This window comes from Chanodichthys erythropterus, chromosome 17 (assembly GCF_024489055.1).
Source record: "Chanodichthys erythropterus isolate Z2021 chromosome 17, ASM2448905v1, whole genome shotgun sequence".
NCBI lineage: Eukaryota > Metazoa > Chordata > Actinopteri > Cypriniformes > Xenocyprididae > Chanodichthys > Chanodichthys erythropterus.
Window position 1 is genome coordinate 29183422 of NC_090237.1, and position 12295 is coordinate 29195716.

The 12295-nt window shown below is 40.5% G+C and overlaps 1 protein-coding gene across 3 annotated transcripts in view; it reads right to left on the reverse strand.

Moving 5' to 3' along the window:
* Window positions 1–12295, reverse strand: part of si:dkey-238d18.5 (myelin-associated glycoprotein) — a 39675-nt gene that overhangs the window by 23598 nt on the left and 3782 nt on the right. The window contains exons 2-6 of one of the 3 annotated variants that reach the window (XM_067366357.1): window positions 6077–6169; window positions 5840–5929; window positions 2566–2622; window positions 796–906; window positions 601–686 (exon numbers count right to left, since the gene is read on the reverse strand). The gene's annotated coding sequence lies outside the window, so the exon portion shown is untranslated. The remainder of the gene's footprint in view (window positions 1–600; window positions 687–795; window positions 907–2565; window positions 2623–5839; window positions 5930–6076; window positions 6170–12295) is intronic. The other 2 variants (XM_067366358.1, XM_067366359.1) reach the window with 2 other exon arrangements.

Sequence of the window (12295 nt, forward strand, 5' to 3'; positions counted from 1 at the left end):
GCAAAAGCCTTTAAGACGTCTGACATTTTTCTTTGAAATTACCATTTTTTATCAGACTCCAATAGGTTTCTATATAAGTACCAGTACTTCTGAATGGGCTGAGGATGGGACTTAGCAGGTTTGAAGTGAAAATATTTGATGAACATATAGTATGTTCAGAGAGCATTCACACAATATCATTAAATACATTTTGACAGATGTGGCGTTTAGAGGCTTTTGCATCAGAAGGCTTGGAAAATTCAATAACAACAATAACAGAGGATATTTGAAAAACATTCTATGCTTCGAAACTCATTTTATTACTAAGTTTATTAATTTTATTACTAAGTTACTGGCCAAGTTTTATTTAAAACTATTAAAACCAGTATCATACGTGAGCACAAATACACACACACACAAGCACACACGCCCTCGAATGCAATCATGCACACATTTCCCTGTCCTCATATATGCCTACACTTTTATATGACATAATAAATAAATATAGACTGTATAGGCCTAAGCATTGAAATAAATTATAAAATCTGAAGACTACTTAATTTTGCTGTTTATTAAAACTATTCAAGTGTAAATTATATCACAATTTTAACTAAAACATACAAATAAGGAAGAACCCATATATAGGCCCAATAGGCATGGTATATCCTTTGGTGCATCGCGTCCACTGTAGAGGACAGATGTATTTTCTGTCACAGAAAAAATATTGTTAAAATCTGGATAAAGGTATTTAAACTGGGCATTGCGTTATCATGCAATACTTCTGATAGGACCATTTTATTTAGCAAAATATCTTACCATTCATTGATGCATCCAGGTCACCATTATAGTTTGGTCTAAAATGCAGCTGCCCTCACACTTTGCCACAGGACAGCAAATGCGAGTGTATTTTCTGTCATCTTTGCAGAACTGTGATATGAAGAATGTGCAAAGTAACATATTTTAGCGACTGTGTGAAAGTGAACATGCAAAATGTGCAGTGTTGGTGTGCCTCCAGGAACAGGGTTGGGAAACACTGGTTTAGACATCGCACAGGAATTCACTGAAGAGTTCAACTTTTTATCATGCCTCATTGTTTCTAATTATAACACACTGCCTAAAACACCAGTACAGAACTAATATTCTGAACATGTAAGAGTTTCTTTGTAAATTTCCAATTATATTTAAGTATACATTCAAACATGCTAAGTATTCAGTTTTAGTTATTACTTACTAAGAAAAAATTCTGCCATTGCCCACTGCTTTGTGCATGAAAACAGTTGTCCATGATAAACTATCACAACCAAAATTTCACCATAAAAGTTCACCTGAGTGACTTTTTTTAATGCATTGCTGTGGTACTATGGTATTTTAGATGGATGTTTTGATCTAATTCAAAAGAGCCCATTATTTTATTTATTTATTGTCTGTCAGTGTAAATTAATGATATACCCTGTTTTATCATCCAAATGAGAAAATCAATGTGGTGTTGGTGAAATTATGCACCAAAATTAATTCTGAGTCTGAAACCCTATGAGTATGAATGCTTACTAATCAGAGATTCAATAAAATGCCCTAAAACAATATGTAGCCTATTCCCTATCTTGAACCTAAAACTGAGGTTCTGCTTTTGAGAGAACAGAGAAGTTGTCAAAACCAATGTATTTTTTTTAAACCATATATCACGATGTGGTATGAATTTGACATCTGTGTCTTCATCTGAACGGAATGACTTTAACAAATGATATGGAATGACCTTTCACTTGCACAATGTAACACTTCACTATCCTTATGTGTGGGTTGATTACTAAACATCTGGAACTGCTAAAACTAACTTTGCAAGGTTCTTTTATCACACATTTATGTGATGACATTTATCACAATCTCCATGATCTCCCATGTTTGAGATACTGCGAAGAAAAAATAATATAGAGTTTACAAAATCTTTCAATGTTTATGTTTGCTGTACATTTAACATTTATTATAGCTTTATTCAGTTTGGCCACAAGTATTGGTAACACTGAACATGTCAGAATTCTGTAGGTAATATAACAAAATATCAAACAAGTGACTTTTATTTTAAATATGGTTACTGCATTTGTTCAACATAATGGATTTCTTCTTCTTCTTCTGTGACACATGGTTTGCATAAATGCAATGCATCAAAATTCACGGCTACTGCAGGAACTACCCAGTAATGATTTAAGGATTAGTGGAAGAAAATTTCCTGAATTTTAAAACTTTAAGACTATTATAATGCAGCCATGCACAATGTTCTCTCATCATTTTCACCATTTCACAGTGTTTGACATGGTATTGCGGCTATCAGAGCATGAAAGCTGCTGCTGATGTTTTTCCGTCGTCTCCGGGCGTGTTCATATGTAAATTGTGCGAGCTTATTTTGTCCATTAGACTGAAACATCTAAAAAATAAATAATAATAATAAAAAAACAAACTCAAACTCATTTACCCGCCCATAGACCTTCCCCTCAAAGAAATCAGGACAAAAGTGGTTGAAAGTGTACAAAATTGATTAAGTGGATTAAAATACCAGGTGGAAACAGGTATGTGTCTCCCTCTAATACTTACTTGGAAACTCATAGGCTATTTATGATCATTCCGATAGCATGTGATGGCAGTGCAAATCTACAGTAAAAAAAAAACAAAAAAACAAATACTGGTAAAAAAATTAATAAATAAATAAATAATAATAACAACATTTAATCTTGGCTAATTATGTATCATATAAGTACATATGTTCCAGTACAGAAACAAATTATGTAATTGCAATGAGCTGATTATTTTTACTATAGTGAGTGGAATGAAGAGTGCTTCTCTTTCGTGTGCATGAACACGCTATTACTGCTAAAGAGATAATCTTTTCTGGGCTTTTCACATGAAGTCAATTTGTAGCTGAATGGTAGAGTGTTGGGCAGCAGTATCTCTAATGGCATGGGTTCAAGTCCCGAATAAGCAAGGGCTACTGAGATGTGTGTGTCCTGCAGTTCTAAAACACTTCCATTTTTTAAACCATATATATTTTTTTTTTGCTTACATTTATAGGCTATAATTTATAATAAAAGTGCATAGGCTAAGTTCCAGCTATTTGAATAGCAATACTGTACAGTGAAATATTACAGTAACAGCAGACAAAACGCTTGAAACTACATTTAATAATTCACTTATGTATTTCAACAGGTCAGACATTCACATTTATTTCCATACAGCACAGAGCTCTGTGCAATATGCAGTAAAATAAAGTGTCTATAAATTAAGAAATTTGTTTATTAAAGTGATATCCAAAGTAAACTATTTTTATCATTTTTTCACCCAAAAATGAAAACGTCTCGGTTACGTATGTAACCCTTGTTCCCTGAAGGAGGGAATGGAGACGTACGTCAGTAGTGACCGACGAATTGGGATATCGCTTAGAGAGCCCTATCAGCTTCGTGTAAACTAAAACAAGCCAATGGAATTGGCGTGTGATATTTGCATAATGCGCACCGCCCCCGACAGGTGTATATAAATAGGAAGCAGGTGCAATCGCACCTGGCATCAGACACTCCGCAATGTCCGAGCCGAAGGGGGAGGCGGAGGAACTCGACAGGGTTCGCCAGGCGGGGAACACGACTGGAGTGAAAGTATGCACGTATCCGGCCAGTGGCGGGAATGGCATTGCAAGCCGACACTTAGAGTGGGTACAACACGTCTACCGACTAGTGGATGCGAGTACACGTGAGGACACCTGCTCTACACGTAGGCTATAAAACCTAGCGAACGTGTTTGGTGTCGCCCAGCCCGCAGCTCTACAGATATCTGTCAGCGAGGCGCCATGAGCCAGCGCCCAGGAAGAGGCCACCCCTCTGGTGGAGTGGGCTCTCAACCCGAGCGGGCAAGGCACGCCCTGGGATTCATACGCCAAGGCGATGGCATCCACTATCCAGTGGGCCATCCTCTGCTTGGAGACAGCCTTTCCCTTCTGCTGGCCTCCGTAACAGATGAAGAGCTGAAGGCGCACCATTCGACGAACAGGTTCCACTTCAATGCGTAGAGACTCCTAGTGGAAGGAGCTCTAGCGGAAGTGATGGTGTCTACGACCGCTTGCGGGAGATCACTCAGAACCTCCGCATCCCGTCCAGGGACCACACGTGGAGGTTCCATAGATCGGGACGCGGGTGCCACAGGGTGCCCTGTCTCTGAGTCAGGAGGTCCTTCCTCAGAGGAATCGGCCAGGGAGGGACTGTCGCGAGGAGAATGAGGTCTGAGAACCAGGTCCGAGTGGGCCAGTACGGAGCCACTAACAGAACCTGCTCCCCGTCCTCCCTGACCTTGCACAGGAGTTGTGCGAGAAGGCTCACTGGGGGAAACGCATATTTGCGCAGACCCGGGGGACAGCTGTGTGCCAGGGCATCCGTGCCGAGCGTGCCGCCGGTCAGGGAATAAAACCACTGGCAGTGGGCAGTTTCTGGGGAGGCAAACAGGTCTACCTGGGCCTCGCCGAAATGCTGCCAAATCAGCTGGACCGCCTGGGGGTGGAGCCGCCACTCGCCCGCAAGTGGAGGCTGCCATGACAGCTCGTCGGCTGCACGGTTGAGCACACCTGGGACATGAGTGGCCCGAAGGGACCTCAGATACTTCTGACTCCACAACAAGAGATGGCGGGCGAGTTGCGACATGCGACGGAAGCGTAGACCACCTTGACGGTTGATGTACGCAACGGCCGCAGTGCTGTCTGAGCGGACTAGAACGTGCTTGCCTGACAACAGCTTCTTGAAGCGGGCCAGCGCAAGACGAACCGCTAGCAACTCGAGGCAATTGATATGCCAATGCAGCTGAGGCCCCGTCCAAAGACCTGCCACTGCATGCCCGTTGTACGTGGCCCCCCATCCCGTGGCAGAGGCATCTGTGGAGACCACAGCGTGCCTGGACACTCGTTCGAGGGGTACTCCGGCCCACAGGAACGAAGGGTCCGACCACCGGACAAGGGTGCGACGGCAGCTCGGTGCCACAGGGACACGGAGCGTGCCGCACTGCCATGCCCATCTCGGGACCCGGCCGTGGAGCCAGTGTTGAAGCGGTCTCATATGAAGCAATCCGAGCGGCGTGACCGCGGCTGCAGATGCCATATGCCCCAGGAGACTTCAGGAAGGAGAGTCTCGACCTCAGCACCGCGACAGTCATGTTCCCGCAATGGGAACATGAACCATCCACAAAAGCTGCTTCAGCGTGCAGAATGCCCAAACACGAGATGCAACGATTGTGCCCATCAGCAAGGACCAGGGAACGACCGCACCCATTAACGCACAGACGAAATGACATACTGTCAGGGTTCGTCTGTAAAGCTCTTTTAGAAGGGGAAAACAGTCAACTCGCTCGTGCCGAAGCACACAGGGAGTGACGCGATGTGCCAGGTACACCACTCCCTAGACACACCGAGGAACCGGCCCAAATCGCAACACACACACTTTCACTCTAGGCGTGTGCTGTGAAAACAGCAGTTGAGAGCTATAGCTCGGATCCTCGGGAGCTCGCGACCTCGCTGTAGCACCGTTACACCGGCACACACGGCTTGCTGTGAATCCTCTTCGAGGCAGTTTAGTTCACACAAAACAGTCTTCTTAAAGAGGACACCACTGAATGGCTCCGAAGCGAAAGACAGAGTGCGATTGCATCTGCTTCCTATTTATATACACCTGTCGGGGGCGGTGCGCATTATGAAAAATATCGCACGCCAATTCCATTGGCTTGTTTTAGTTTACACGAAGCTGATAGGGCTCTCTAAGCGATATCCCAATTCGTCGGTCACTACTGACGTACGTCGAACGTGACCGACTGAAAGGGAACTTGATGTTTTTCTGCTTACCCCCAGCGCATCCAAGATGTAGGTGACTTTGTTTCTTCAGTAGAACACAAATGATGATTTTTAACATGTGGATGTCAATGGGAACTTCGACTATAAGAGTAAAAAAAAAAAAAAAAAGAAACATGCACAGAAAAATCCAAATTAAACCCTGTGGCCTGTGACAACACATTGATGTCCTAAGACACAAAATGATCAGTTTGTGCAAAAAAACGAAAGGTATTTATATAATTTTTTTACCTCTAAAACACCACTATGTCCAACTGCCTTGCGCATCCAGTTAGTGAGGTCAGAAAACGCATTCTGATGACGGAAGTGATGTCTCACACTTTGCTTCAAAGAACACAAAAACAATTTCCAAAATGTTGATAAGTCTAAGTTTTATATAACATCTGTTTAACGTATAACATGAAAGTAAGGTTAATAAAATAACTTTTAAAAATAATAATAATAATAATCAGTTTTACTCAAATTAGGGTGATGTAAAAATGAGTGCACCCCACTGAAAGTCTCTGGAGCAAAGCAAAATTTTAGACTTCAAATGTCTAATTTAACAAGAATTCAACCACAGGTGAGTCTAATTATTCATTACACAGGTGTCCAGCAGACAGTTGACTATAAAAGGGTGTTAAAACCCCTTCCACCAAACTCATCAGGCATTATAGAAGAAGACTCAGAGCTGATATCTCCAGCCCTAAAACAGTGTTTATTTAAAAACACCAAATTACGTATGATTAGAATGGTATGATTTTACCATTTGACAATGATTCTTTTTTTTTTTTGTAGCTTTCAGCAGTCTGTAAAAATATACCTCAGATTTTGTGTTGAAGCTATTTGTAGAGTAAGTCGCAAAGCTCTTTCCCGTTTTGGATGTGATTTGTATGTTTTTCGCGACATTTACGCTGAAAACCAATGCTGCCACTTTCATAACTGCCGACGGTGACGTCACGAGTATACCCTCTATTATATGATAGGATGAATAAGCAACGGTTGTAAAAGTTAGGTTCCTGAGTTTGATACTTTTGTAAAAGACCACAGAAGGTACACAGGGATGAAGAGAGTGTTGCAACCTCAAGCTGAGGTTGATGGAGTATTTTATCTATCCAATAGAAAACAATTGTAGAATTTGTTTGCTTACTATAAAAGCTAGAAGTGTTGTGAGGCCCTCTTGGCCTTTGTTACTTGAGCATATTTTGTTGGTAATTTTCCACCAGACAACAGGTGGCTGTGAAATGAACAAGACCATTATTAAGGGTGTCACGTGAAGGCCTCTTGTCTCTGGGGAGTGTTGACTATTTTGATACAATGTTTCATTTGGCCAATGGGAAAAGGGTTGACCATCAATTGGCAGAAGGCCATGAGAAATGAAGTCAAAAGATGTACAGTAGCTGGAAGCTGGTCACCCTTACTAAGAAAATTCTCTTACATAAGCAACACCTGCAATTATATTAGTGAAGTGTCTATGGCAGAAAGGTCGGGGAGTACATGGGAAGGAGGTGTGGGAGAAGAGCCCTTGTAGATGATATCATGGAAAATAACTGTTAGGGTGAATATTACCAGCCAATGATATTACTTTGGTGTATTTTAAGAGATAAGAAAAAAGCCAATGATATTAATTTGGTGTGTTTTTAAGAGATAAGAAAAATGTATAAAATTGTGCCCTGGCTAAGGGAGCCTCAGATGCGGAGCTGGCATCTCACTTTGTTGCTTGACAATAAAGTGAAATACTTCTGAGACCTGGAACTTCGACTCTGTGAGTTTTTCTGAGACCTGAAAACTTAGACTCTGCAAGTTTTTCTTCGAGACCAGATCTGAAGGGACAAAGAAACATCAAATCTGCCACGACAGGGTTAGCCAGATGAAGACTACAGTGAAGAAGAGGAAGAGTGCTAGAAGAAGACAGCAGCATAAGTGATAGAGGAAGGACATCTGGCTTATTAAGTATGAGTTGCAGAGACTATGCTTACAACAGGAAGTCTGGATCATACAGGACTTGTTGAGTTGATGGGGGAAAGAAAAAAAAAAGTAGTTAAAAAAATTCTGAGGAGTAAAAGTCTCCTGGGATGCTGCCTGCATTAAGCAAAGAGGAAACCTGAAAAAGATGTACGCTTAACAGCATATTCTATATTGCTGTAAAGAGCTTTTTTTTTTTGCATTAACTGCTTTGTATTGTAACCAATAAAATAAGTGTTTTTGTTGTTAAAATTGCCTCTTGTGATACTGGTGAAAGTAAGATAAATGGCCACACCAAATAACATTATCTTATCTGAGACTCTCTCCAGGCTGTGATACCATCTTAAATGAGCTAAAACCAGATTATTGGGGTGTGTGTGTGTGTGTGTGTGTGCTTTTGTTTATATTACATTGTGGGGACCAAATGTCCCCATGATGTAATATAAACCTGAGTTCACCTACATCGTGGGGACCAGCCAGCGGTCCCCACAATGTAAATGGGTTTATAAATCATATAGAATGAGTTTTTGTGAAAAAGTAAAAGTTTGCACAGTTTCCTGTGAGGGTTAGGTTTAGGGGTAGGGGCAGGGTAGGGGGATAGAATGTACAGTTTGTTCAGTGTAAAATGCATTGAAGTCTATGGAAAGTCCCCACAATTCACAAAAACAAACATGTGTGTGTGTGTGTGTGTGTGTGTGTGTGTGTGTGTGTGTGTGTGTGTGTGTGTGTGTGTGGTTTGATGACTCAAAGGGGAAAAATCATTTTATGCACTTTTTATGCACTTTTGGTTTCGTAGGCTACAGTTTTCCACTGGGGTCAAGCTGGCTACAGTCAAGCTACAGTCAATTTAAAAAAAAAAAAAAAAAAAAAAAAAATTGTGTGCGCCTATTATTATGAATAAGGTAATTTCAGGAACAACAGAGAGAGAATGCTTTCAGAGTGCCTGAGTTGCCCAGATCTATCTAAGATTTCTTTCTTTCTTTCTTTCTTTCTTTCTTTCTTTCTTTCTTTCTTTCTTTCTTTCTTTCTTTCTTTCTTTCTTTCTTTCTTTCTTTCCATACAGTATGCATTCCTCATATAAGTACATTTTACTGCAGCATTATATTACATTATTTGACTTTGGAGGCCTATAAAGACCTCATTTCAAATAAGTAGAAAAAATAATAACCAGTTTCAGTTTTAGCATTTTGCAGATATATGTCATTATTCTTATTTATACACCTATAAAAACCTCATTTCTAATAAATAGAGAAAACTAATCACCAGTTTCTATAGGCGACATCCCATACAGTATGCATACCTCATATCAAACCATTTTACTGCAGCATTTTGGAGACATGTCACATTATTTAACCTCAGAGGCCTATAAAGACATAATTTCTAATGAGTAGAAAAAACTAAAGGTCAGTTTCTATAAATGGATGTCCCAAACAATATGCATACCCCATACCCCATGCATACCCCACATTTTACTGCAGCATTTTATAGAAAGATATATAGATATAGATATATCACATTATTTTGAGGCCTATAAAGACCTCATTTCAAATAAGTAGAAAAAAAAACTAATGATCAGTTTCTATAGGGGTGTCCTATATAGTGTGTATAACTCATATGAAATAATTTTACTTCAGCATTTTGAAGATATGCCACATTATTTAACTTCAGAGGTCTATAAAAACTCATATTTAATAAGTAAAAAACAAACAAAAACAAAACAAAAACTAATGGTCAGTTTCTAAATGGGACGCCCCGTACTGTATGCATACCTTATATAAAACCATTTTACTGCAGAATTTTGGAGATATGTCACATTAGTTAACTTCAAAGGCCTATATAGATGTAAAAGAAAAAAAAGAAGATCAGTTTATATAGGGGACATCCCAAACAGTATGCATACCTCATATGAGTACATTTTACTGCAGCATAGATGTAGAATTTTGGAGATATATCACATTATTCCACCTCTAAGGCCTACAAAGTCCTTATTTCTAAATATATATATTAAAAAAAATGGATAGTTCTTATAGGGGACATTCTGTACTATATGCACACCTCTTATTAAACTGTTTTACTGCAGCATTTTGGAGATAAACTATATTGCCAAAGTTTTGGGATGCCTGCCTCTATGTGCACATGAAGCTTAATGACATCCCATTCTTGATCCGTAGGGTTTAATATAGAGTTGGCCCACCCTTTGCAGCTATAACAGCTTCAACTCTTCTGGGAAGGTTTTCCACAAGGTTTAGAAGTGTGTTTATGGGAATTTTTGACCGTTCTTCTAGAAGCGAGGTTAGGCAGTGAACAGGAAGGGGTCATCCACAAACTTTTCCCACAAAGTTGGGAGCATGAAATTGTCCAAAATGTCTTGGTATGCTGAAGCATTAAGAGTTCCTTTTACTGGAACTAAGGGGTCAAGCCTAACCCCTGAAAAATAACCCCACACCATAACCCCCCCTCCACCAAACTTTACACTTGGCACAATGCAGTCAGGAAAGTACCGTTCTCCTGGCAACCAAACCCAGACTCGTCCATCGGATTGCCAGACAGAGAAGTGTGATTCGTCACTCCAGAGAACACGTCTCTGCTGCTCTAGAGTCCAGTGGTGGTGTGCTTTACACCACTGCATCCGAATCTTTGCATTGCACTTGGTGATGTAAGCCTTGGATGCAGCTGCTCGGCCATGGAAACCCATTCCATGAAGCTCTCTACGCACTGTTCTTGAGCTAATCTGAAGGCCACACAAAGTTTGGAGGTCTGTAGCTATTGACTAATTGACAGCTGTTGACTTCTGCACACTGTGTGCCTCAGCATGCGCTGACCCCGCTCTGTGATTTTTTTTATGTGGCCTTCCACTTCATGGCTGAGTTTCTGTTTTTCCCAATTACTAAGACAGTGACATTAAGCTTTTTTCTTTATAACGGTTTTCTATGGGAGGAAACCACAATGTGTAATAAAATGAATTGCATTCATATTCTGGGCTCAACTGCTTTTCTGAACATAGTATGGTTTATTAGTATTCTACTGAGTTTGGTCTGTTAAAAAGATAGTGATATTAAAAGATTCAAATTCTGCACAAACCAATGTTTCTGTGTAGTATGCTTGATTAGCAGGGCCGTGTTATCCTAATGGGCAACATGAGCTGCAGCCCAGGGCCCCGAACACTTGGGGGGCCCGCGAGACAATCCTCTTTTGCGTTTTAAAAACGCATCATTGTCACACCCGAATCAAGAGTCACAGGCGCGCCGCGGACACGCGCGCAGGAATACAACCAGGACAGTGTACGTAGCGTCTGGGTATGCACGTGCATATGGCTGGATTGGTGGCCCGCTATTACAGGCTTAACACCAAGGTATACTTCGGGCGTTCGCATCGCGTAATTTTAGTTATCAAGAGGGTTCGCAGACGTCTGCGCTCCCCGTCCGCGTGCAGCCCAATTTTTGTGATGGCACGGACCCTGTATGTACTGTACAACAGCCCATGCGAAAGTGAATTAAGTGCTTGACAACAAAAGTCCACTAGATAGTGCGATGTGCACACGCCGAACGCATCTTTCCGCAGCCAAATACTTTTAGCACGTGCGTCTGTGCGTGAGACAGAAGCCGTGTGCATGTTCATAAAAATGAAGCATAATAGAAATAATGTTGTCAATAACTTGCTAAAGCTTATCTATGTTGTTAATATCATTAAGGAGCTGAATAAATGGACAAAGAAAGGGTCCATACAATGTCTTAACGATGATCTATTGCATTTGACCGTCATTTTTAAGGTGGGTTTCTGAAACTTATGCATGCAGTAATGTTAGTACAGAATTTTAAATGAGTCATATTGGTTTTCTGAAAGAAAAAAAAAAAAAAAAAAAAAAAAACGGCCACATCTGCACATTTTAAGATACTGCAATAAATGTAACTCGTACACTCGTTGGGGGTTAATACTTTTTATTCAACGAAATAAAATGCCTATGCGTTCGTTAGCCCAGGGCCCCGCGAAAGCTTAACACTGTTGATTAGTACAGTGTTTACTAAGTTTGGTCTTTTAATGTCACTGTCTTAGTACATTAAGCCACGTTAGGCATTTTCTTTATGGGAGGAAAATGATTAATTAATTGTGTTGCATTCATATTCTGGGCTCATCTGCTTTTCTGTACATATTATGCTTTATTAGTTTGATGTTTACTAAGTTTGGTTTGTTAATAACACTGTCTTAGTAAATTAAGCCACGTTTTAGAATGTCTCAGGTTTGATTTCAGGTTTTACTATCCTTGTGGGGATATATGGTGCCCACATGGATAGACAAACAAGAACACACACATACACACAAATGTACATATAGTTTTTTTTTAGGTCTCCTACAAGAGCTGACCATGTATTTTTTCTACTTATAAGGACTTCATATTGGCCTTGGAAAATTGCATATTTCTTCTAAACACCACAGTAAGATTGCTACATATGAAGTGCGCATATAATGTGGGATGCCCGCTACAGGAAAAGACCATCCATTTTTCAA